Here is a 23,527-nt window from a genome sequence, read left to right as displayed (position 1 = left end):
TCTGCTCCAGCATCACCAGCTCAGGAACGTCATTGCTCTGTCTGACGTCACTCCGTCCCCTCGCTGTCCTCTGTTCTTCACGCATATGTTCACCTGCTGTTACATTCCGTATCTGCATTCATGGGTTTATTCTCTGTTCCCTCTGCTGCATCCACCCCCATGAGCACGAGGACTGTGTCCTGCTCCCACTGAGTCCCTGGGACTGGCGGAAGTTTCCTGGAAATGACAGAGGCTCCAGCGCGTGTAAAATGAGTGCTGCGTTTGTAGGAATGAACATCTTTTGTGGAAACTGAATTTGTAAGAAATAAAAATTTGTGCTTCTTCAGTTTAGTCACATTAACACGGAGAAGGTTGCGATTCACAATCCGTGACCCCTGCTTACCCGTAAGAGTCCGCATCGGCTGCCTTTTCTTGAGCATGTTCTCTGTGCCCGGCAGAACTCTGGACCCTTACTGGCTTCGGTGATACCAGGTGTTGGGTTTCGGAGAAATCTGTGGCTTGAAGTTCATCTTTGTCCCACGACAACAAGCAGTTTTATACTAACCCCAGGTGCCTGGGCTTCCGAGTTGGCTATCCTTAGTCCAGTATGACGTCATTTTAGGAGTCAGACCGCTGTGCTGACTTTCCTCCATGACAAGACGTCCAGTGCCCAAGTGTTGTTTATAAACAACACACAACTTTAGCGTACACAACTTTAGGATGTTATTTAACATCCGTGGGGCGGGCCTCACGTGAATGTCAAACCACTCTGCAGTCCACTGGCAGGAGCTTTGCATGGGAACACAGTCCCCGAGGACACCAGCTCTCCCGGGCAGCCCGGGCTCCACCCATCAGCCAGCTCTGTGTCCAAGAAATCACCTGCGTCTGGGCCCCAGGGCTGCTTTTCTGTTCCCTCCTCTGCCGGAGCCCTCCCTTCTGCCTTCGATCTCTCCCCGTGTTCCCATGGAGGAGGTGGCTCTCCCGCAGGTGGCACCAGGCGCTGTGCTGGGGAAGCCTCTTGTGGGGTGGGGATGCCTGGAGCGCCCGCTTGAGGCCACCGAGTGCCCCAGATGGGCGAGAGCATTCAAACCGCTTTGAATACTCTCACTCTTGCTCCCCTTTGTTTAAATCCTGGAGAGGCCAGAGGTGCTGGTCCCTTTCACGGACAATGCTGCCCCAGCGACTCCCGGATCTCCCATGGTCTCCCCAATGGGGCACGTACCGTATGCAAAGTGTAGTGCGAAATGATCCCGGAAATGACTTCTCCGGAGGAAAACTCTGTACCCCTGCTTTTAGTCGGGGCTTAGTGTTCTGGTGTCCCTTTGGGAAAACATTGGAGGAATCCAAGACCCGATGGAGATCTGCTCGTCCTGACGCTCCCCTCTCCTTCCTGCTCTCTGCCCCTGACGGAACCCTCCGGGAAGGGTATTTCAGGACGGAGCGGCCTCTGTGTCCTCAGGCAGTGTGTCTCGGGTGGATTTCCCAGACGTGCCGCGTGCCTTTCCTTGGAATAGGGGACCGCAGGCCAGGGGCCTCCCACCGGGACTGTGCTGGCTGGTTTCTCTGGGACGGTGCCAAGGGACAAGCGCCATGCCCAGGGACAGGCGTGGTGCCCACCCCTTATCTTGGGCCACGCGGTGCCTCTGCAGGTGCCTGTTCCAAGGGGGATGATGTCTCGCACGCGAGGACAGCCGGTCTGTGCTATGGAGAGGTGACAGCTTCTCCTTCTGGGTAAATTTCCGCGTGTCCCTGGACGTGGTTTCTCTCCTGCGTCTTCACTGCCGCGGATCCATAAACTCTGCCCCCAGGAAATATTATCCATGTTGGATGCAGGGAGCTGTTACTTCTCTTTTTCCCTCAACATGGACCCTGCATGTGCTTCCACAGTATTGTCATTCTAGGTTAAAAATTTTTAAAAAGTGGTATTTGGGGGCCGAGAGTGAGAGTTTACTCAGAATGCTCCTGTGAGGTATTCGTCTCCTTTGGTTCTGTGGTGGCTTTGATCATTTTAAATCCTGTCCCTATGCCTGGCAAAAAGATGTAGGTACCTGAATTCCATGACATGTTTAAGTAGTTCCAGTGGAATGATCCAGAAATTGAACAAGTTCCATTTCCTGTCGGCAGATAAATAGGAAGTTTTAAGTCTTCCTTTTGTAAAACTGTCCGGAAAATGTTCAGTTGCCTCCACCCGAAGACTCAATTTATGGCCGAGCAGCCAAGTAAGACCCGGGTCATCGTTGTGCAGCAATCTGTGTGCCCAGGGCTGATGGGGTGCCCTGGGGGGACTTGGCTCCCGGGCTTCTTCTGTCCTTCCCTCTGCCATCTCTGATGTGGGGCTTTTTTCTCTACATCCTGCGTGGCACATGCAGAGTGCAAGAAAGCTGCCCCTCTCTCCTGAGGCTGACAGCCTGGGTCCCAGCAAGAAGATGGGGGGAGGGTGCTGGTGTGAGGGGTGGGCCCTCCAGTTCCTCCTCTGGAAGAAATTCCCCAACTTTCCCTGGTGCCTGCTGTTTACCTCCCACTGGCCAGAAACCATCGCGGGTGACCTGAAGCAAGGGACCAGGAGATGGCCACCAGCTGCCCTAGTGCACGAGGATAGGGTGATGGCTGCGTAGGGGAGGTGGGAAGGGGTACTGGGGTCAGCCTTGGTGTTTGCTCCTGTTTGCAAACTTCTGGTTCCTCATGAGGCTTCTAGATGCTTTCCTTTGCCACTTACTATTCCCTTTTTTAAAATTAAATTAAATTTTATTTTTCAGTGTTCCAAAACTCATTGTTTATGCAGCTATTCCCTTTTTTATTCTGCACATAGAGAAGTACCCAGAAGAGCATGTGGTTATATCTATATAATTTTTAATAGAATTTTTTTAAAGATTTTATTTATTTATTTGACAGAGATCACAATTAGGCAGAGAGGCAGGCAGAGAGAGGAGGAAGCAGGTTCCCCACTGAGCAGAGAGCCCAATGCGGGGCTCGATCCCAGGACCCTGAGATCATGACCTGAGCGGAAGGCAGAGGCTTAACCCACTGAGCCACCCACATGCCTCTATAATACAATATTTTATACACACACTTTCTGTCTCAGACACACATATGTATGTTTTGATATCTGTCTTTGGAGTAAAAGATAATTTATTAGCAATTTAAGTTCTCTTATCTCAGCCGCCTACATTTGAAAATGTAAATACGCATGGATTTTATTTTTCTATGGTATATTAAACTTTTAATGACAGGTTAGAGCTTAAGTTGTGTTTGTAAACCTTTCAACACAGTTCTGTGAAACTGCTGACATATTTTGTGAATCAAATGGGTTTTAGTTGGAGAAAACCAGTCTTACTTAGAAGGTTGCTAATTAATTTTTCCCCTGGTCTTTGTATTATATAATCAGAAATATTAAGAAAATCAGTGTAAGAAATTCTAGCCTCACATAGTGGCCGTTACATCCGTGTCTGGGTTTTTGCATGAAGACAAGGATGGCCAATTCTTTTGCTTAGGGATTTGGTTTCATGTTTGGTGAGCAGTTTAGCTTCTTAAGGTATTGATGAAAGATTCTCACGGGGGTCACCTGGCTGGCTCAGTGGTTTAAAGCCTCTGCCTTCAGCTCAGGTCATGATCTCAGGGTCCTGGGATTGAGCCCCACATCGGGCTCTCTGCTCAGCAGAGAGCCTGCTTCCTCTTCTCTCTCTGCCTGCCTCTCTGCCTACTTGTGATCTCTGTCTGTCAGATAAATAAATAAAATCTTTAAAAAAAAAAAAAAAGATTCTCACGGAGTAAGGATCCAGCTTAGAAGGGATGCATGGGCCGGAGCCAAAAAGGCAGAGAGACCCATGAGGGAGCAAGTGTGCTTGACCCTTGGCTACAAAGGTGTTTCCCTCCTGAAGTAAGTAGCAGGAGGGAGGGGCCAGACGCCGACCACAGCCTGAAGCAGCTCTGTGGATAGGGTTGCCGGAGAGAGTAAACACTGTAGGGTAAGTACGGCCCAGACATTGCAGGGGATACAGTTAAGCTATGACGTTTTTCCTTGGTTATCCGATAAGCAAAAGTAGCTGGGGGTCTTGGATTGTATGTGGCGCCTGCTACCCAGGGCACCTCTGTGTGGGCCGTTGTCCCTGGTCAGCCTGGACCGGCTCCGCGTGGTCCCTGCCAGTGAAATGATGATGTCTGGATCAGTCAAGAGAAAAATGAACCTTCTTGGTTGTAGAACAAGGCGCACACTGGTGAGAAATGTACACATCGAGACCTACCAGGCTGAAACCTTCGGGATGTTTGGTGTTTGGCCAGAGAGCTCTTTCCATGTGTCTTCTGAGCAGAAGCTTCCTTATCATTTGGAAGGAATGTGGCTTCAGAGGCTTCGTGGGGCCGGCCTCTGCCCCCTCGTCATGATCAGTACGCGGCCAATCTGTAAATGATGGAGACTGAGCCATGTGTTGTGTTGAGTAATGTATTATAAGAACACAGATGCAATTGACGATTAATCAAAACTTTATAAACCAGAGCTGAACTGACTTAGTGAGTTGCAATGGGCTCTGTGGTCGGCCTGTTGACAGTCACTTATTTAAAAACTTGCGATTTCTTCTCAATTGCATATGGCGTGCTGTAGGGTGATACAGACGATATTAAAATGTGAGTAACAGACGGCGGCTTGCTAAAGGAGGTTCCCACCCCGTCTCTTTTCTCACTCATTTATGTACCTATCTCCGGAAAACACCACTTCCCTTCTTCCAGACACCACTAGCTTTGGGCTTTTTACTCACTTCGCCTACAGTTTCTCATCTCCGTTTCTCCTTGTTCCCTCACTGTGTGATGGAAGAGTTTGGCACTCTGGAGTCCGTTTGGAGTTTGGTTTTTGTCCTAAGTGGGTGGAAGTTGATGGTACACAACTAGGTCGACTTTTAAGTCCAACCCTTTGACGATAATGACAATATTTGTGTAGTGATGATTTTTTTGTTTCTTGTTTTTTTGTTTTTTGTTATTGATCTGCTATGGCTACAGTTTCAAGTGTCCGTTCTGGACCAGGAGATGAGAGATCGGTTGTCCAACTTCATGTTCCGACATGAGCTCATTTGTAGGGCCTACTGTGCACAAGGCACTGACGGATATTTAGAGATATTAGAGGCGTTTCTCTGATTTCAAATAGCTTGCAGCTTAATGGGGTGGGGGAGAGAAAACGTATCTAGACAACTAGATCAGTGAGGCATTTATCACGTTCTGTACGGAGCAAGGCTGCTTCATGCCACTTTCAGTAGGACGATTTCTGAGATTTTGTAGCGCATTCGAAACCAGATACATCCGTCATTTCTGTTTCTTGCTTTTTCTTTTAATTTCACATTTGATGACTTTTTTTAGTAATGGGTTGACTCAGATGGGGACAGAAAGAGAATATAGAACCGATACTAAAATATTGGATGTTCTCCCTGAAAATAATTGTTCTTCCACTGCCTCATAAAGGTTGGACATTTTAAGAATAGTAACACGTTGGATTCTTGCGAAGTCTCCTGGTGGTGTTGGGGGAGCAGTCCTCTGTGTTTGGGGCCAGCTGGCGTCCCGTCTCCCTTGCTCCCCACCAGGTGGCACCAGCAAAACACAAGCATCCTTCCCTCCCCAGGGAAGGGCTGGGACCTTTCTGTGCTTCTGTTCACGCCCACGGCTTTGCGTTTACTCATTTGATTGTGCCATTATCATCGTGGCAGCCGGCATACCTTTTCACTAGGTTCCTTTTAGCTTGCAGTCACTAATATATCTGTTGATAGAGTGAGTCTGTAATTGTTAATCATACACACGAAGCAGATACACAAATTTCAGAGCAAAACCACCTGCTGTGAACCCAACCCAGCCCAAGCCACGGTCAAAACATTGCCTTTGATGTTCACAGTTCAAGTCCAACTCCAGCATCCAGTCTTGGGTCTTGACGGACCGAGGCCTGACCCTTTTTTTATTGGGTCAGAGTTGTTACTACGGTACTTGTATACTTGTATGACACACCCAGGGGAAATGAGCTGACAGTTTTATGATATGAGGTTCATCTACTGTTCCACGCTGTTTTGCTCCCCGGTGCCATATTGTGGGCCAAGCAGTAGATCTCGTGAACCCCACATCTGCACCATGGCTGTGCCTCCGTGAGGATGCCCACCAGAGTCCGAGAGAGCTGAAGCCCAACAACTCTGTCTTTAAAAAAAAATGCCTTACCTTTTAGAAATTTGTACTAAGGTTTCAAACATTTATTTCTGAGCTGAAATAAAATATGGCAAGGTTTGTATTATTTTCTTAAAAGAGATGGGTGGGTTGTGAGTGATGAAAATCCTGTTCCTTTAGGGCGGCCTTGACGAATTTTTGTCTTCATGTTTGTTGATGGTAATGATGCTCTGAAATGTATGTGATGGTGTTGTTATTCTAGAAACTCTTTGGTGTATAAGTAACAAATACATCCTTTGAGCGTGGGCCCAGAATTTGTGCTCTGCGGGCAATAATCGCATCCAGTTTCAGGAAATGGTTTCTCGATTCTGGATGAGTGGATGAGGTATTTCATCAGGGTTAATTTTGTATTAAGCATCGTAAGCTGTGTTGGTTGAGAGCAGGAAGCTTAGGAACACTTGATTCCTATTTCTGAGCATTTACCATCTGCCAGGATCTGGAAGGAAATAACACAGAGGCCAAGACCAAGGCCAGGTACAGGAACACTTTACTGGGCCTCTGCCCCAGTCCCAACTTAGCGTCTCTCCGCCAGGCCCCATCCCCCGCCACTTCCCTTCCTTCCTCCCCTCCGCTTCGTCTGAAGCAAACGTAGACGCGTGTTGCCGGGTCAGGGACTAGATCCCGAAGCAGGCCCAGCTTGCTTCTTTCTCCATTTCCCTGCAAACCTGTCTGAATCTTGTCCTGACCCCTCCGCTGTGGAGGAAAGGCCAACCCAGGGAAAAAGATCTTCCCAGCCTACATAAAAGAAGCAAAAGGGATGCCGAGCAGGACAGGCCGGCAGCTCCCCAGGGCCCAGGACTTCCCTGGCGTGAGGGCTGACACTTGGCTTCTTGCGCTGTGTGAATCCAGGCAGGCTGCCTGGTGCTCCTCTGGGTTCCAGAGAGGGGGTGAGAGGGCCGTGCGCCCGCCCCTCCCCCAATGGACTCTTGGCCCTGTTCCTCCTTCACCATTCTTTCCTCTGACTTCATGGAAAAGACACAATTTCCTAGGGCACAGTGGGGCATCTGTTTCCTGGAACATATCTCTCCAAACACCATTGACCTTGAGCACTCCCTGACAGATTGGGAAGGAGGGCTGGGCGGAGCTGGGATCGTCCTGAGCTACTGAGCCAGCCTCCCTGGACTTCATCCAGTCTCTGCCCCTTCCTGAGTGAGGAGGTGGGCCCGACGGACCCCTGACAGCCAGTGCACGTGTAGGGCCATCGGGAACCTCCGGGGACAGGAGAATGGTGGGAAGTGGTTCTCTCTAGCTATGCACCTTACGTATTAAGTTCTTCATAGTATCAGTAGAAAAATGTTTGTAGGCAATAGAAACATCAAAGGCACAGGATTATTCAATAATTTAGAATTCAGCTGTTAGCTTTCCTTCGAGGTGACTAAAGGGACAGTTCAGTGAACATTCCTGATGCCTCCCATTGGAGTCGAAGGAACTTAAGTACTTCCAAGGTCAACAGGACCGTCGTCCTAGGCATGTTGTCCCTTGGCCTCTGTGCACTTAACTTCGGATGGCCTCTCGGTGTTCGGTCCTGCTTCCAGCTTTGCCTGCCCTAGTTATCCCCAATAATTAACATCCAGTTTATCAAGTTAGAATACAAGAGAGTGTGTCTGCCTTTGAGCACCAGCCAAGAGTCAAACAGGCCATTACACGTTGAGGAAAGAGGGACCGCGTCAAACACAGACAGTTTTAGGGAGAAACGAAGGAAGGCGAAGCAGCCCAGGGGGGACGAGCGGCAGCAGCTTCCAGGAGAGAAGCTCATGGCCCAGTCATTTCTCCTCACTGATTTGCTGTGTGGCGACAGACGAGACACTGACTTCTCTGGCTCATGCCTGTCTTCTGTAAAATAAGGACAAGGGCGGCACCTCCTTTTGGGCTCTTCTGAGGATGGATCGTCCTCACCGGTAACATGCGTAGATGCCTGTATCCTGAAGTGGCTGGCTGAATGTTCGCGAACACAGCCTTTACCGTGACCCTCCTTCGGCTCTAGCAGAGTGCGCTGTGACACTCAACCCTATGTCACAGATCCCATGAGGTGTGCCCAGTGACTGAGACATTTGAGCTCTGGCTTCCTCCTCCAGCATTGCTGCTCCAGCGGACTTGGTCCGGGAGGGAAGTGTGTCCCAGCGGGGTGGGACCTGTCTTGGAAAATATCAGGGGAGGCAGCAAGCCTCAAGATATGCCAGGCTTTATTATTATTATTATTATTATTTTTTTTTTTAATAAAAAGTACTTGAGCATAATGGTTTTTGAGGCATTGCGAACAATGGTGATGATTTTCTTGGGAAACCACAGCTGTTAACTGTCTCCAGGCCGGTTACCATTAGGACCTCATCATTCTCCGACCGGCGTGGAGGCAGATCGCGTCTCTGTATCATTTTGGCTTCACTGGCTCCAAGTGTTTCGGAGAGAAATATCGTGTCCCTGTAAGTCTCTGATACACTGAGCTAAAGGGGGAAAGAAAAATGGCTCCCTGTGATACTCTCTTTAATAAGCCAGTGCATTTAGAAGACCATACCAGATTAACTGGTCATTTAAAAGACAAATATTGGATTCATATGCAAGGCTATTTTAAGGCCTTTTTATTCATGCATATTAAAACACAAATGAGCAGTGATTATCTCAAATAAGCTGCCTGGAATATTGTCCTTCCTGGTAGCGGGTTACAGGGTGTGTGTGGTTTTATGGGCTTGGAAAACACCCTCGTGAACTAACCTGGAAATCAGGGAAAGGTTCGCCCACCGATAACAAGTGAAGAATGGAAGTTCTGCAGACCTGCCTGCCTCGGGTCACTTACCGAATAGAATACTCGGGGCGGACGATGGTTTCGGCCCGATTACCAGCGGGCAGGCCGCTGTGTCGAGCGGACAGACCGCAGGCTTCAGATTCTAACGACTCTGCATTTCAAATCTGACCCTGTCACTCACTAGCTGGGCTAAATTGGACTTTTTTCCGATGTGAAAAAGGCATATAACATTATTTCTCTTGGCTGTTTTCACTGCAGCTTCTCTGTTAGAGGGAGCTGCTTCGAAAGAGTCATGGCCTTTTGTGGACAACTAGGTGGAAGTTTCTAGAGCTTCCTGATGGGATAAATCGCCATAGTTACAGCATCTTTAAGCTTCCTCTAAAATGCGTTTTATCAAAACATGCAGTTGTACATTCTTCATTGATGGACTTTACTTTTGGCTCAAAAGTTCGTTGAAGAAATATTTAGTGCCCCCTAGTAAGGGCATGCTGGGGATACAACCGCTGATCTTCCTCCTGAGGCTTCCATTCCAGTGTGTGAGTGTGTGTGTGTGAGTGTGTGTGTGTGTGTGTGAGGGAGAGCCCGTCATCAATGAGTAAACAAATAAATACTCAGCATAGCAAGAGAAAAGATTCTGTGAAGAACAGTTAAGGAGGAGGTAAGCCTTCTTAATTCTCTGCTGTCCCTCTGCCAGCACCGAAGCTCTCTGGGAAAACCCTCTTCCTAACTGTCCTCTCACTGAGAGGGAAAAGGCACAGATGCCTTAATTGAAGGAACTGGTGATATTTTTGGTGGAAGAAAGTATTGGCGTTGTGTAGTTCAGAGTAACCATATTTGATGTATAACCTCTGGGGGTTTTATCAGGGCAAGCATTGGGGACTGCTAAGCTAGTCTGGGGGTAAAAGTCTTTCTTTGGCCTTTAAAATTGTTGAAGGACACGACAGCGGAGCTGGTGTGATCTCCCCACATCGTTTTCTTCTAACACAACGATCGATTTGTTCTCATTAGGCAAAGCTATTTTGGGAATAATCTTAGAAGTCTTATTTACATTTTTCTCCCCCAGATTTCCCTCTTCCAAATTTGGGACAGTTTATGGTTTGGGAAAATTTCAATTTTGACCAGATGTGGGTAAGAAGACGCAAGAAGTGATGCGTTTGACACTCTGGCTCAGGCTGGCCTCTCCTGCTTGGGGTCACGCTGTGGGCCCGCTCATCTCTGTCCCTGGAGCCACGGTGCCCTGAGTGGTCTGAAGGGAGCCTGTGCGGGGCGGGAACAGAGCACCTACTCTTCCCTCGTCTTGCTTGTGAAGACACTCCTGTAGGCATGACTTAGAAAACCACATGAATCAGCCCGATTTTTGCTAGGAAAGGAAAGATGACTGACAAAGCCCGAGGACGCCCCCTTGCAGTGCTTCTGCTGAAACCACTTAGCCACTAGAATCTCTTAGAGACCCAGTGTGGGGCACCTGGGTGGCTCAGTGGGTTAAGCCTCTGCCTTTGGCTCAGATCATGATCGCAAGGTCCTGGGATCGAGTCCTGCATCCGACTCTCTGCTTAGCAGGGAGCCTGCTTCCCTCTCTCTCTGCCTGCCTCTCTGCCTACTTGTGATCTCTATCTGTCAAATAAATAAATAAAATCGTAAAAAAAAAGGAAGAAAGCAAGCAAGCCCCAGCTGCTCATGAAGACGTTTGTAAGAAGCAAGTCTCTTAAACGGCCTCTTGGATTTTTACACGCGCTGACTTCCTCCAGACTAGACAGCTTCTTTGGGTATTAAAAAAATGATGCTTTTATAGAAAGACTATACGGCACTTGTGTAGAAAATACACTTAGCGGCGCGTGGCTGGCTCAGGCGGTAGAGCACGTGACCCTTGGTCTTGGGGCTGTGAAGTCGATCCCCATGTTGGCTGTGGAGATTATTTTAAAACAAAAAACTTAAAAAAAAAAAAAGAAAGAGAATACATTTAAAACTAGATTGGCAGCTCTGGCATTTTGGTGTGAAAACCAGGAATGTCTAGTGACATCCACATCCTTTCATTTTTAAGTATCAATGGGAATGTGTTGAGTTCCAAGTGAGCACTGTCCAGAGTGAAACCAGCATTTTTGGCGCCCAGCACTGTCCCATTTGGTCAGCCGTATTTCCCTCTGTAAGGTATTGCTGTGCCCAGAAGAAAGGCATATTATTCTCACCCTCAGCTCCTTCTCTCTTTTAAATAATCTTACATCCCTTGTGCCACGGTCTGAATGTTCGTGGTCCCCCAGAATTCCCATGTCGAAATCCTGTCCCCTTAGTGTGATGACAGTAGGCGAGGGCTGTCGGGCTAGGATCAGGCCATGGGGATGGAACCCGCCGCCCCCTCCCCCCCACAATGGGATTAGTTCTTTTATAAAAGGGATCCCACAAAGCTCCCTGGCCTCTTCCACCGTGTAAGGATCCAGGGAGAAGTCAGCAACCTAGAAGACAGTTCTTATCCTACTGCGCGGCACCCCGATTTTGGGTTTCCAGCTTCCAGAACAGTCAGGAAAATACTCCTGTTGCTCCTAAGCCACCTGGTCTATGGTACTTTGTTATCGGCACCCCAGCAGGCAGAGACGACGTAGCGAACGCTGCATGTCTCAGATCCATCAGAGAGTCTGGTGGCTGGAGAACTGGTGGGTCAGAGGCTGAAACTCTCACCCGCGGGGCCTCCCGTGGGGGTATGAGGCCGCGGTGCTAGTCCCTGGCCTAGTTTCTGTGAACAGAAATTGTTCTGTGAACAGCAACGCAGTCGCTGGCGTCCTGTCAAAAACCGTGAAGGGGTTGAGCCCACCTGTCAGCTAATGGTTATCCTGCCGCATTTCCCTGGAGGCTGCCCCAAGCCGGGAGACTCTGGGCTCAGAGACAGAGGACTTCAGCCCTAGTGGCACAGCAAGCAGCACGAACCTCGTGTTGGCGGTGACTTCTGTGGCTGCCCGCAAACCCCATTTTTTGCACCCTTGTAACTGATTATTCCTAACTTTAAGAATTAACTTTTTTAATGATTTTTAAAATTTATTTATTCATTTGAGAGAGAGAGAGAGAGAGAAATAGCATGAGTTGGGGAGAGGGGCAGCCAGAGAGGGGGAAACAAACTGTCCACTGAGTGGGAAGCTGGATGCAGGGTCCTGCCTCCCAGGACCCTGAGATCATGACCCGAGCTGCAGGCAGACTGCACTTTACACTTGATGTGCATTCTCAGCGAAAACCATAAGTAAATGGTCGGAAGGATCTTTGCAATTTGTATCTATGCTGTAGCTTTTGAATTGGCCTGGTGGAAATTTGTAGTAAGAAGTTTTATATATATATGTATGTACATATATATATATATATAATATAATAAATATATAAAAATGATATAATAATATATATTATAATATATAATATAATAATATAATTATATATATATATAAATTATTATTTGAGAGAGAGCACATGAGAGAGAGTGAGAGTGAGAAACAGACAGACAGACCACGGGAAGGGGGTAGGGGGCAGGGAGAAGCAGACTCCCCGAGGAGCAGTGAGCCCGACAAGGAACTGAATCCCAGGATGCCAGGATCATGACCCGAGCCGAAGGCAGACAACCGACTGAGCCACCCAGGCATCCCAAGAAGTGTTTATTATATTTTAATGATCAAATAATATGTCATGTATCTTCTATACATTAGCTGAAGAGCAGAGAGAGATTCAGAAATACCAACTAAGAAAATTACATTCAGAGTTTATTTCCTAGTTCTTGTAAGTAGAGTTTGGGTAAGAAGTGCAAATTGCTAATCAATCAAATACATTGATTTATTACTTACCTATTACTGACCATTTTTAAATGTAAAAAATATTAGTTTGCTTTGTCAGCTTTACAGATTTATGACTATCCTTTGACTTTCCTAGCTTGTACTGGCCTCACTGGTTCTCTCCTCACCCTCTTAAGGACACATTCTCTTTAGTGTAGATCGTCTTGTGGAAGGAACGTGGATCGCTGGTTACTCAACCGTGTTAACACCCGCACTATGAACTCAGTCTTATTCCCAGCCTTTGCTATAGGCCCAGACATGTAGGGAGGCAACAAATTCATATTTAATGGTGGAACACACCGATTCTGTATCTAGGCATGGTCCTTACTGCAAATGAAAGCCTGAGTCTTCTTGCTTCAGGAGAGCACGATGGTGCAGGCGATAGAGCCTCCCGTAAAAGCCAGCTTCTCTGACCCAGAACATTCCCAGTTTCGGCTCATTTATTTGCTATCCTGCGAGAAGGCTTCCCCTGCAGCTCTTGGATTTGCTCTTTTGTGCTGTTGTTATTAGAGATCCCTGTCCTTGACCGTCCTACCTACTGATGCCTGGAGATGGCCATTTAATCCCTGACTCTGGGTAATTAATCATCTAGGAGGGACTCTGGTGTATTTCAGGTATAACGAAAGGTGTGGCAGCCCCATGGCGGAGAAGGAACACAGATATCTGCTTTACCTAAAATACTGGCAGCCACAAAGGGAATAAAAAGTTGAAGCACTTTGATATAACCTACAGCTACGTTGGTTTTGAGGTGGGTCCCTGCACACATAAGAACAAATACCTTCTTTTTCTGCAGTTCCTAGTTTTGAACTAGGATGAGGATTTTCTTATATATAGTCAGTTAACCAGAATTTCCAAAGTAAAAAACGCCCAAAGGTGCATCTGTTATTTCTTACAAATGTAAACATTCTGACATACTTTTAAAGGATAACTTTTAGTGTTCGCCTCGATGCCCCAATATGTGCTGATCTAAAGGACAAAACCTTGGAAACTTATCTTTGCATAATGTCCCAAGTTAATAATGATATCTAGTATTTACTGGCTGCAAACACGAATATATCTTATAACCCGTATTTTCTTATCTAAAAAGATGGCAATAATGATCACACACACGATGAAAAGTTAGAAAGATCAAAGAAATTTTGCAGACTCAGAAGTTCTATGCAAGTATGAGGTTAGTGGGGGCATGGGAGAAGCAGGAACTGGCGGAAACAGACTCCTTGAAGACCTCATAAATGGAGTCAGGCACAGGAGACCGGGAGCCGAGTGGACCAGAGAGCCTGTCAGGGGAATCCCCGTGGCTCATCAGCCCAGGTGAGCCACCGAGTTGGGGAACCGCCGGCTTAGCCTGTCTGTGTGTCTCCTGCGCAGTCTGTTCTTATTGAGTGTCCAGTCTTTGGAAACTCACTTGGAAAGCATAAAGATTATATTTAGAAGGAGTGGATTTTACTACTTTCATTTCCTACTGGGTCAATTTTAGAATGAATATTGTATTGCCTTTAAGTTCTATTTCTGATCGTCTCGAGTTTGAGAATTAAAAGATGAACTTCTATGTATGCTTTTGTCTTTTCCTCTGCCCCCCGTAAGAATGCACCTTGAGATCAGGGTCTGTATCTTGAATTTCTTTTATTTATTATTATTACGATAACACCTGTCTAATTATGCAAAGGAAAGAGCTCTGTGGATAGTTGCTCACTTATTTTGGTTCTATTAAAAGGGGATAATTAAGCTTCCTGGGGAACATTTGGATATACAGATCCGGATGATAACATGGCCCACTCATTTTTCAAAAATGTATTTTTTTAAAAAAATTTAACTTAAATAGGCACAATATTCAGCACATGCTGGCAGTAGATAGTACTCGTTAAAGATATAATAACCCTACATCTGTGGTGACGAACCCCGGGCACAATGAGAGAGAAAATCAAAGGGATGCTTTGTTGGCTCACTAGAAAACATTCTCTCAAACATTTTCATTTCTGTAAAGGTCCCTTCTGAGCCGCTCCCGGCGCGTGTGTCCCCTCACGAGGTGCTGGTGTCGTGCCAACGTTGTGTCAAAGCTCCCATCCCGTTAGCACGTTGTGTCCTTGCGTCCGGGAGTCAGGGACAGTGTAGCATGGGGAAAGTTCCTCTCAGAGACTCGGCACACGTTTCTAAGAGGAGAAAACACAACAGTACTGACTTTGCTTATTTGTAGTGGGGAGAAATATAACTTTAATCCCATTATCAAGAGCGGTCAGGCCCAAATGAGAGTTTTCTCTCCTTGTTCCCTTGTCCTATGGCTTTTAAAAAGTTAGCTCTGTTTTATAAATAGAAAGACTGTACTGACATTCTCCCCATAGAAATAAAGAAGTTAATAATTAATTGTTAATGCTACCAGGGGCCTCATTCTTCAGGAGTCGCATCAGTCAAATGAGACATGTTTGGCTAGGAAGCCATTTTGGGAAAAAAAAAAAAAAAAGGTGTGTAAGATTCTATAACTTTCTGAATAGACATTGACAGTGGTCATGATGGTATGCTTTTTAATGTTTGTTTGTATATATTTCTTAGATGATAGACTTTTAATTTAAAAAATTATTTATTTATTTGACAGAGAGTGAGAGCACAATCAGGGGAGTGGTGGAGGGAGAGGGAGAAAGAAGCTTCCTGCTGAGCAGGGAGCCCACTCTGGGCCGCCATCCTAGGACCCTGGGATCATGACCTGAGCTGAAGGCAGACGCTTAACTGACTGAGCCACCCAGGCGCCCCCTTTTATTTTTTCAGTTCACAGCCAAATTGTGCACAAAGTGTAGAGTTTTGATATGCCTTTTGGCCCCCTACTGTGTACCCACAGACTCCCCTGCCATCAACGCCCCACACTGGAGGGATACATTCAGTACAACCAATGAACCTCCTTTGACGTAGCATTAACACCAAAAGTCCGAAAAAGTCCATGGTGTACGTTACGGCTCACTGTCAGTGTTGTGCGTTGTCTAGGTTTTGACAAAAGTCTAGTGATGTGTCTTGTCATTGTGGCATCATACGGAATTGTTTCCCTGCCTGACAAAATCCTATTTGTTCTTCCCTACACACTTATCCGCAGCGAGCACTAACCTTCTTATAATAGTTTTTGTCATTTTCATTTGTCATCTCCTGTAGTTAGAATCCTCCAGTTTGCAGCCTTTGAAGACTGGGTTCTTGCCCTTAGTAACATGCGTTTAGGTTTCCTTTGAGTCTCTTTGGCTTGACAGCTTGTTTTCTCTTTGTCTGGTTGGATCACAGTTTATTTACCCACTCACCTGCTGGAGGACATACTCGTTACCCCGACGTTTTGGATGTGATGAATGATAGTATGCCTTTAGAGGATGTCTCTTTTATGCTGTTCTCTATTCTAAATAAAGATTTCTCTAAAAATGAAAACCAAGTGGGATTAGGTTGTTGCAGACACCAAGGAGACGGTGAGAAGAGCTTGAATGTTGGGGAGGTTATGGGCATTGGGTGATCCGGTGTCGTTTCCATATGTTAACTTCTTCCCCGGCTCGCAACGCGGGTAAAGCCCAGTGTCCCCATTCACGCGGTTAATGAGGTCTCCTTCAGGATTGCCTGAGAGTCCGGCAGAGTCAGGATTAGACAGACACTCTCTGATGTTATGCAGATGTGCTTTTGAACCCCCGTGTCAGCCTTTACCATTTGTGTGAAGTCAAGCATGTTTCTTAACCATCCTGAGCCTCAATTTTCTCTTCTAGAAAAGGTGTCCATAATGCTTTACTGGTAATGTGTACGCAAAGCTTTGCATAGAAAAAGTGGTCAGCAGGCGATTACTTTTCTCCGTTTACTTTCCAATTTATTATGACATTTACTTATTATCTTGTTCATTTTTTTTCCTTACAAATATATGAGCTCCATGTGAGAAGATATATTTATCTGACTTGTTACTGATGGGTCTTCAGTTTCTTAAAAAGTGTGTGATACACCTAATAAAAAGCTGTTGAATGAATGGATGAACTTTGCAAATGAACTGTTCGACTTCATAGAAACTGTGCGTGCCCTCTATCTGTATTCCAAGCACACTGGCCACAGATTTGCCAATGAAAAGCATGAATATTAGCCAGTGATGCTTTTCCATGAGTTGAAGACCACTAATAGCAAATCAATGAATTTTACTGGGGTTCCTTCTCTCAATCAATGTATGGAATTAGGATCTCTGCTCATGATTGTGGTGCTGTCAAATTTACCCATAAGAAATCAGGGCACGGTACCCTTCTCTGATGGGTAAATGGTGGTGGGAATAAATTTTTTTTCTACTTTTTTGTTATTTTTGTGTTTATCTTTTTAGTATTTTAACGTTATTTTTGTAGTGGCAATTTAAAGGTGATCTGATTAAAATGAAACATTAAAGTCGATGGTAGAAATCTGAACCTGGGCGTGCCTGGGTGGCTCAGTCCTCAAGCATCCGAATCCTGGTTTCAGCTCAGGTCGTGATCTCAGGACCATGAGCTTGAGCCCTCCACTGGGCTCCTCGCTCAGTGGGGAGAGTCGGCTGGAGATTCTCTCTATCCCTCTCTTTTTGCCTCTCCCCCTCCCTCCTTCCTTCTCCCTCTACAAAAAAGAAAGAAAGAAAGAAGGAAACCCGAACCTGACTTCAATCAGAGAATTTGACAATGCTCATTGTCTGTTCATAAGCTTTTACTTTTTGTAAAAAAAACAATTACCTGCGTTCGCATCTGTTCGCGGCTTGGCATTATATGTACAATCTAGGTAGGTAAATATAAAAGAACTTCAAAAGCCCTGTTGTAGGTAAAGTGACTGCTCGTTTTGGAGCGCTGTGATGGGCTTCTCAGGAAAGGGAAACTGAGGCAAAGGGGTGCGTGATACAGGCACAGCCCCTCTGACTGAAGCTGAACAGGAATGTGTTTTCGAACCAAGTGCTGTTCACTCCTAAGGAGGACAGCCTGTCATTCATCGCTAGTTTGGGACAGAAGACTCCCAAGTTTCTCCCTTGTTGATCTGCCCCTGGGTTCTGACAGCTCTGCGCCCAAGCTGCTCCATAGGCCTTAAAGGAGGGGATGGAGCCTCTGCTGTACTCTCTGTATTTATCTGGAAGGGGACAGAGGGACACACAGACAGAAAGGGCAGCGGGAGCTTCGGGACAGACTGATGGTCTCTTCTCACCGGTTCTGAGAAAGAAGCTGGAAAACGTCTGAGTGAAGGCTTGGGTGACACGGGAGGTGATCATCAAGGACGCTCTCCCCTGGGTGGCCCCCGAAGACCTGTGCAGTGTGTGCAGGTCCTCCCCGGGGAGCAGCAGGCCCTGAGGGGGGGCCGTGGTGGGGTCTGGTGTCAGCATCGGTCCCCGCGGGTGGGTTATTTTGGCAGCCCCGTGTTAGGCTCTAGGCCAGCCCGTGTGAGCACAGGCTGAATCAGGAGCGGAGTTTCTGATGCAGTAGACATCTGTCTGAGTGCATGCTTTCGAGATGAGCTACTGAGATGCAAGGCCCGATTTTACTGTAAAATTACTTTAGCGCAGTATTTCCCCCTCAATTCAGAAATTAATAATGGATCCCACGAAAGAAGAAAATGGTCTACTTTCCTATCTGTCTCGTTTCTAAAAATCTGACATATAGTGTCCAAGAGCCGCACTGTTAAGGATGGTCTCATGCCAGACAAAGCCCGTGTCAGTTTAAGTAAGCTGTGTTCTGCTTGTCTTGTTTCTCTTCTCTGCTGTGGGGGACCTTGAAGGAATTCAAATTGGGCCTTTCTTGATTTCCTGTTTTTTAGCAAATGAACAGAAGACAGTTGACAATCCTATCTGTTAAGGGCCTTTGTTTTGAAGACATGTGCGTGGACGTTTTACGTATGTTGGATTATTCTACTGACCCAGTCTCACCAAGGTGTTGCAATTTGTTTGGAGAGCAAATGAGAACCGTTCCCTTCTTTAATTATAAATTCCTCATCTATCTGTTTCAGAGAGACTGTGCTGAATGGCTCCCTTGTGTAGCTCGTCCATGATCACGGAGCGAGAAGGACAGTACCAGTGACACCCCGGGAAGGTAAGGGGGTGTCAGCTGAAGTTCAACATGACCGAGCTAAAAATGGGATGTCTGGAGTGGTGCTTGAAGGCACTGGATTTCAAGCAAATAATCACTCGGGTAGCCTATTAGATAGACATTTGTGCTTTGAATCATAATAGATAATGTTATAAATATCATAAATGATAATGTTAGAAATGACGTCTCCATCCATCTGAGGGACAGGATTGGAACAGCCCTTCCCTTTGGGAGCTGCTCCTGTCCTCCTTCAGGCTTTTCCTTCAAGGGCTCTTTCTGTTCTTAAGTGTTAAATACCCACTTCACTTTTCTGTTCTGTTTGAATTACTTTCAACATGTTATCTGAAGAGTGGTTTTCCTCAAAATTTCTGATACTCCAGTTGGGTGATGGATCAGACACATTCGCAGTGTAATCTCCAGTACCCAGCACATTCCATCCAGTGGTGGCAAAATGAATTCACCACAGCACCTGCAGCCCCCTGGCTCTCTTCCCCGTGGTGTCTTCTCCACTACCCACCGTCTCACCTGACATTGGGCCTGTCTCAAGGCCTACGAGGGCCAGTGCAGGCATACATTTTGTGAAAGGCTGGGGGTTGAGTTCCTTTTTGCACAGTTTTAATTACAATTAAAGAAACTCTTATATCCTGGACGGAGCCTAGCACCTGCCATTTTGTAAGATGTCTGGGACAAGTTTTATGGAAAAAACTAACATTTTGGGTTTTTTCCCCAACCATATTCCTTTGAACTACAGGAAACCTGTTTTGTGCAGGTCCCAGCCTTTTGATGGTCATGCTGCAATGCTATCAGCATTGCCTGGGGGCACCCACCTGGGCCCCCTGAACTTCCTACAGACATCTCCCCTTTCCGAACCAAGACCGGACTGGCCCTTCTGGTTCTGATCGTGGTTGCAAACTGCCCTTCAGCAACAACCACCAGGAAACTTTGAAAAAAAAATAGAGGTTGATTTCTCACAAGGGGAAATTACACAGCACCCTGGGGCCATGTGGCAAGGTCATGGGTAGACAAAGAGCATGTGGGCCTGGGGGTCCTGCTTTTACTGGGGTTGAGGGTGGACGCCTAAGGTCACAGGGGCTCTCTTTTTATTGGTGGATTTGAAGTTTAAGAGCAGGAATTAAAAATGGGCTAAGAGAAATGAGGAGTGGCCCAAAGTGTGATCAAAATCCACTCAGATCTCTGAAACAAAGGACCCTCTGTGGGGGAGGTGGCCTGAATCTTGATCCACTAGTGTGGCTAGTAGTGTCTTTATTCGAGATAGTTCTCTTGGAGGTGGATAGCTGGACGCTCAGATCTCAATGTCAGGGCTTACCCTGCAAAACCATTGTTGTTCACTTAATTGTGCATGCACATCTAGTGTTTTCTAGTTGGGGTAAAGCTGCTGATGGACAGACAAGTCTTTGGATGTCATGTCTGTATGTGTCACCTGCCTGTCTGGGCCTCAGGAAAGCCCGTAGGAAGATGGTGTGTGAGCCCTGGCTGAGATTTCAGGTTGTTCAAAGTGGGCTGATCACCATGAAAGTGTTAAGTAGTTTCTCACTGGAGCTAAATGAAAAATAAATAACAACCAGAAACACATACACAATGAACATTTCTAAAGATGCTTTTTTAAAAAACTTTACTTTATTTTGTTTTATTTTATTTATTTTCAGCCTAACAGTATTCATTGTTTTTGCACCACACCCAGTGCTCCATGCAATCTGTGCCCTCTCTAATACCCACCACCTGGTTCCCCCAACCTCCCACCCCTGCCCCTTCAGAACTCTCAGATTGTTTTTCAGAGTCCATAGTCTCTCATGGCTCATCTCCCCTTCCAATTTCCCCCAACTCCCTTCTCCTCTCCATCTCCCCTTGTCCTCCATGCTATTTGTTATGCTCCACAAATAAGTGAAACCGTACGATAACTGACTCTCTCTGCTTGACTTATTTTGCTCAGCATAATCTCTTCCAGTCCCGTCCATGTTGCTACAAAAGTTGGGGATTCATCCTTCCTAATGGAGGCATAGTACTCCATAGTGTATGTACATGGACCACATCTTTTTCATTCATTCGTCCGTTGAAGGGCATCTTGGTTCTTTACACAGTTTGGCGACTGTGGCCATTGCTGCTATAAACATTGGGGTACAGATGGCCCTTCTTTTCACTACATCTGTATCTTTGGGGTAAATACCCAGGAGTGCAATTGCAGGGTCATAAGGAAGCTCTATTTCTAATTTCTTGAGGAATCTCCACACTGTTCTCCAAAGTGGCTGCACCAACTTTCATTCCCACTGACAGTGTAAGAGGGTTCCCCTTTCTCCACATTCTCTCCAACACATGTTGTTTCCTGTCTTGCTAATTTTGGCCATTCTAACTGGTGTAAGGTGGTATCTCAATGTAGTTTTAATTTGAATCTCCCTGATGGCTAGTGATGATGAACATTTTTTCATGTGTCTGATAGTCGTTCGTATGTCTTCACTGGAGAAGTGTCTGTTCATATCTTCTGCCCATTTTTTGATATGATTGTCTGTTTTGTGTGTGTTGAGTTTGAGGAGTTCTTTATAGATCCTGGATATCAATCTTTTGTCTGTACTGTCATTTGCAAATATCTTCTCCCATTCCGTGGGTTGCCTCTTTGTTTTGTTGACTATTTCCTTTGCTGTGCAGAAGCTTTTGATTTTGATGAAGTCCCAAAAGTTCATCTTCGCTTTTGTTTCCTTTGCCTTTGGAGACATATCTTGAAGAAGTTGCTGTGGCTGATATCGAAGAGGTTACTGCCTATGTTCTCCTCTAGGATTCTGATGGATTCCTGTCTCACGTTGAGGTCTTTTATCCATTTTGAGTTTATCTTTGTGTACGGTGTAAGAGAATGGTCGAGTTTCATTCTTCTACATATAGCTGTCCAGTTTTCCCAGCACCATTTATTGAAGAGACTGTCCTTTTTTCCCACTGTATATTTTTTCCTGTTTTGTTGAAGATTATTTGCCCATAGAGTTGAGGGTCCATATCTGGGCTCTCTACTCTGTTCTGCTGGTCTATATGTCTGTTTTTATGCCAGTACCATGCTGTCTTAGTGATCACAGCTTTGTAGTAAAGCTTGAAATCAGGTAACGTGATGCCCCCAGTTTTATTTTTCTTTTTCAATATTTCCTTAGTGATTAAGGGTCTTTTCTGATTTCATACAAATTTTTGGATTATTTGCTCCAGCTCTTGAAAAATACCGGTGGAATTTTGATCGGAATGGCATTAAAGTATAGATTGCTCTAGGCAGTATAGACATTTTAACAATGTTTATTCTTCTGATCCAAGAGCATGGAATGGTCTTCCATCTTTTTGTGTCTTCTTCAATTTCTTTCAGGAGTGTTCTATAGTTCCTCAAGTACAGTTCCTTTACCTCTTTGGTTAGGTTTATTCCCAGGTATCTTATGGTTCTTGATGCTATAGTAAATGGAATCAATTCTCTAATTTCCCTTTCTGTATTTTCATTGTTAGTGTATAAGAAAGCCACTGATTTCTGTACATTGACTTGGTATCCTGCCATGTTGCTGAATTGTTGTATGAGTTCTAGCAGTTTGGGGTGGAGTCTTTTGGGTTTTCCATATAAAGAATCATGTCATCTGTGAAGAGAGAGAGTTTGACTTCTTCATTGCCAATTTGGATACCTTTTATTTCTCTTTGTTGTCTGATTGCTGTTGCTAGGACTTTTAATACTATGTTAAACAAGAATGCTGAGAGTGGGCATCCATGTCATGTTCCTGATCTCAACAGGAAGGTTGTGAGCGTTTTCCCATTGAGGATGATATTTGCTGTGGGTCTTTCATAGATAGATTTGATGAAGTTCAGGAATGTTCCCTCTATCCCTATACTTTGAAGCATTTTAATCAGGAACGGATGCTGGATTTTGTCAAATGCTTTTTCTACATCGATTGAGAGGACCATGTGGTTCTTCTCTCTTCTCATATTAATTTGTTCTATCACATTGATTGATTTGTGAATGTTGAACCATCCTTGTAGCCCAGGAATGAATCCCACCTGGTCATGGTAGATAATCTTTTTAATGTGCTGTTGGATCCTGTTGGCTAGGATCTTGTTGAGAATCTTAGCATCCATATTCATCAGTGATATTGGTCTGAAATTCTCCTTTTTGATGTGGGCATCAGGGAAATGCTGGCTTCGTAGAAAGAGTCTGGAAGTTTTCCTTCTGCTTCAATTTTTTGAAACAGCTTCAGGAGAATAGGTGTTATTTCTTCTTTGAAAGTTTGGTAGAATTCCCCATGGAATCCATCCGGTCCTGAGCTCTTGTTTTTTGGGAGGTTTTTGATCACTGCTTCCATCTCGTTACTAGATATCAGTCTATTCGGGTTGTCAATTTCTTCCTGGTTCAATTTTGGGAGTTTATAGTTTTCCAGGAATGCATCCATTTCATTTAGGTTGCTTAGCTTATTTGCATATAACTGTTGATAATAACCTCTGATGACTGTTTCTATTTCCTTGATGTTAGTTGTGATCTCTCCCTTTTCATTTATAATTTCATGAATTTGGGCTTTCTCTCTTTTCTTTTGGATTAGTGTGGCCAGTGGTTTATCGATCTTATTGATTCTTTCAAAAAACCAACTTCTAGTTTCATCAATATGTTCTACTGTATCTCTGGTTTCTACCTCATTGATCTCTGATTATAAATATTATTATATATATGTATATATTATATAATATGTTATAAATAATCTTGATTATTTCCCTTATGTGTGGAGTTAGTTTGATTTGTTATTGATTCTCCAGTTCTTTAAGGTGTAGAGACA

At 45.4% G+C, this 23,527-nt stretch overlaps 1 protein-coding gene across 7 annotated transcripts in view; it reads left to right on the top strand.

The window, feature by feature from the left end:
• The window catches only part of SEMA5A (semaphorin 5A), a 466,271-nt gene that overhangs the window by 39,217 nt on the left and 403,527 nt on the right, over window positions 1-23,527 (top strand). For 6 of the 7 annotated variants that reach the window (XR_009353706.1, XR_009353707.1, XM_059173630.1 and 3 more), the window contains exon 2: window positions 18,655-18,737. The exons of the other annotated variant lie outside the window; for it this stretch is intronic. The gene's annotated coding sequence lies outside the window, so the exon portion shown is untranslated. The remainder of the gene's footprint in view (window positions 1-18,654; window positions 18,738-23,527) is intronic. 7 annotated transcript variants of the gene reach the window in all.

The sequence above is a fragment of the Mustela lutreola genome, chromosome 5 (assembly GCF_030435805.1).
Source record: "Mustela lutreola isolate mMusLut2 chromosome 5, mMusLut2.pri, whole genome shotgun sequence".
In the NCBI taxonomy this organism is placed as follows: domain Eukaryota; kingdom Metazoa; phylum Chordata; class Mammalia; order Carnivora; family Mustelidae; genus Mustela; species Mustela lutreola.
The sequence above is the reverse complement of the archived record's forward strand: the minus strand, read 5'-3'. Positions and strand labels throughout refer to the sequence as shown.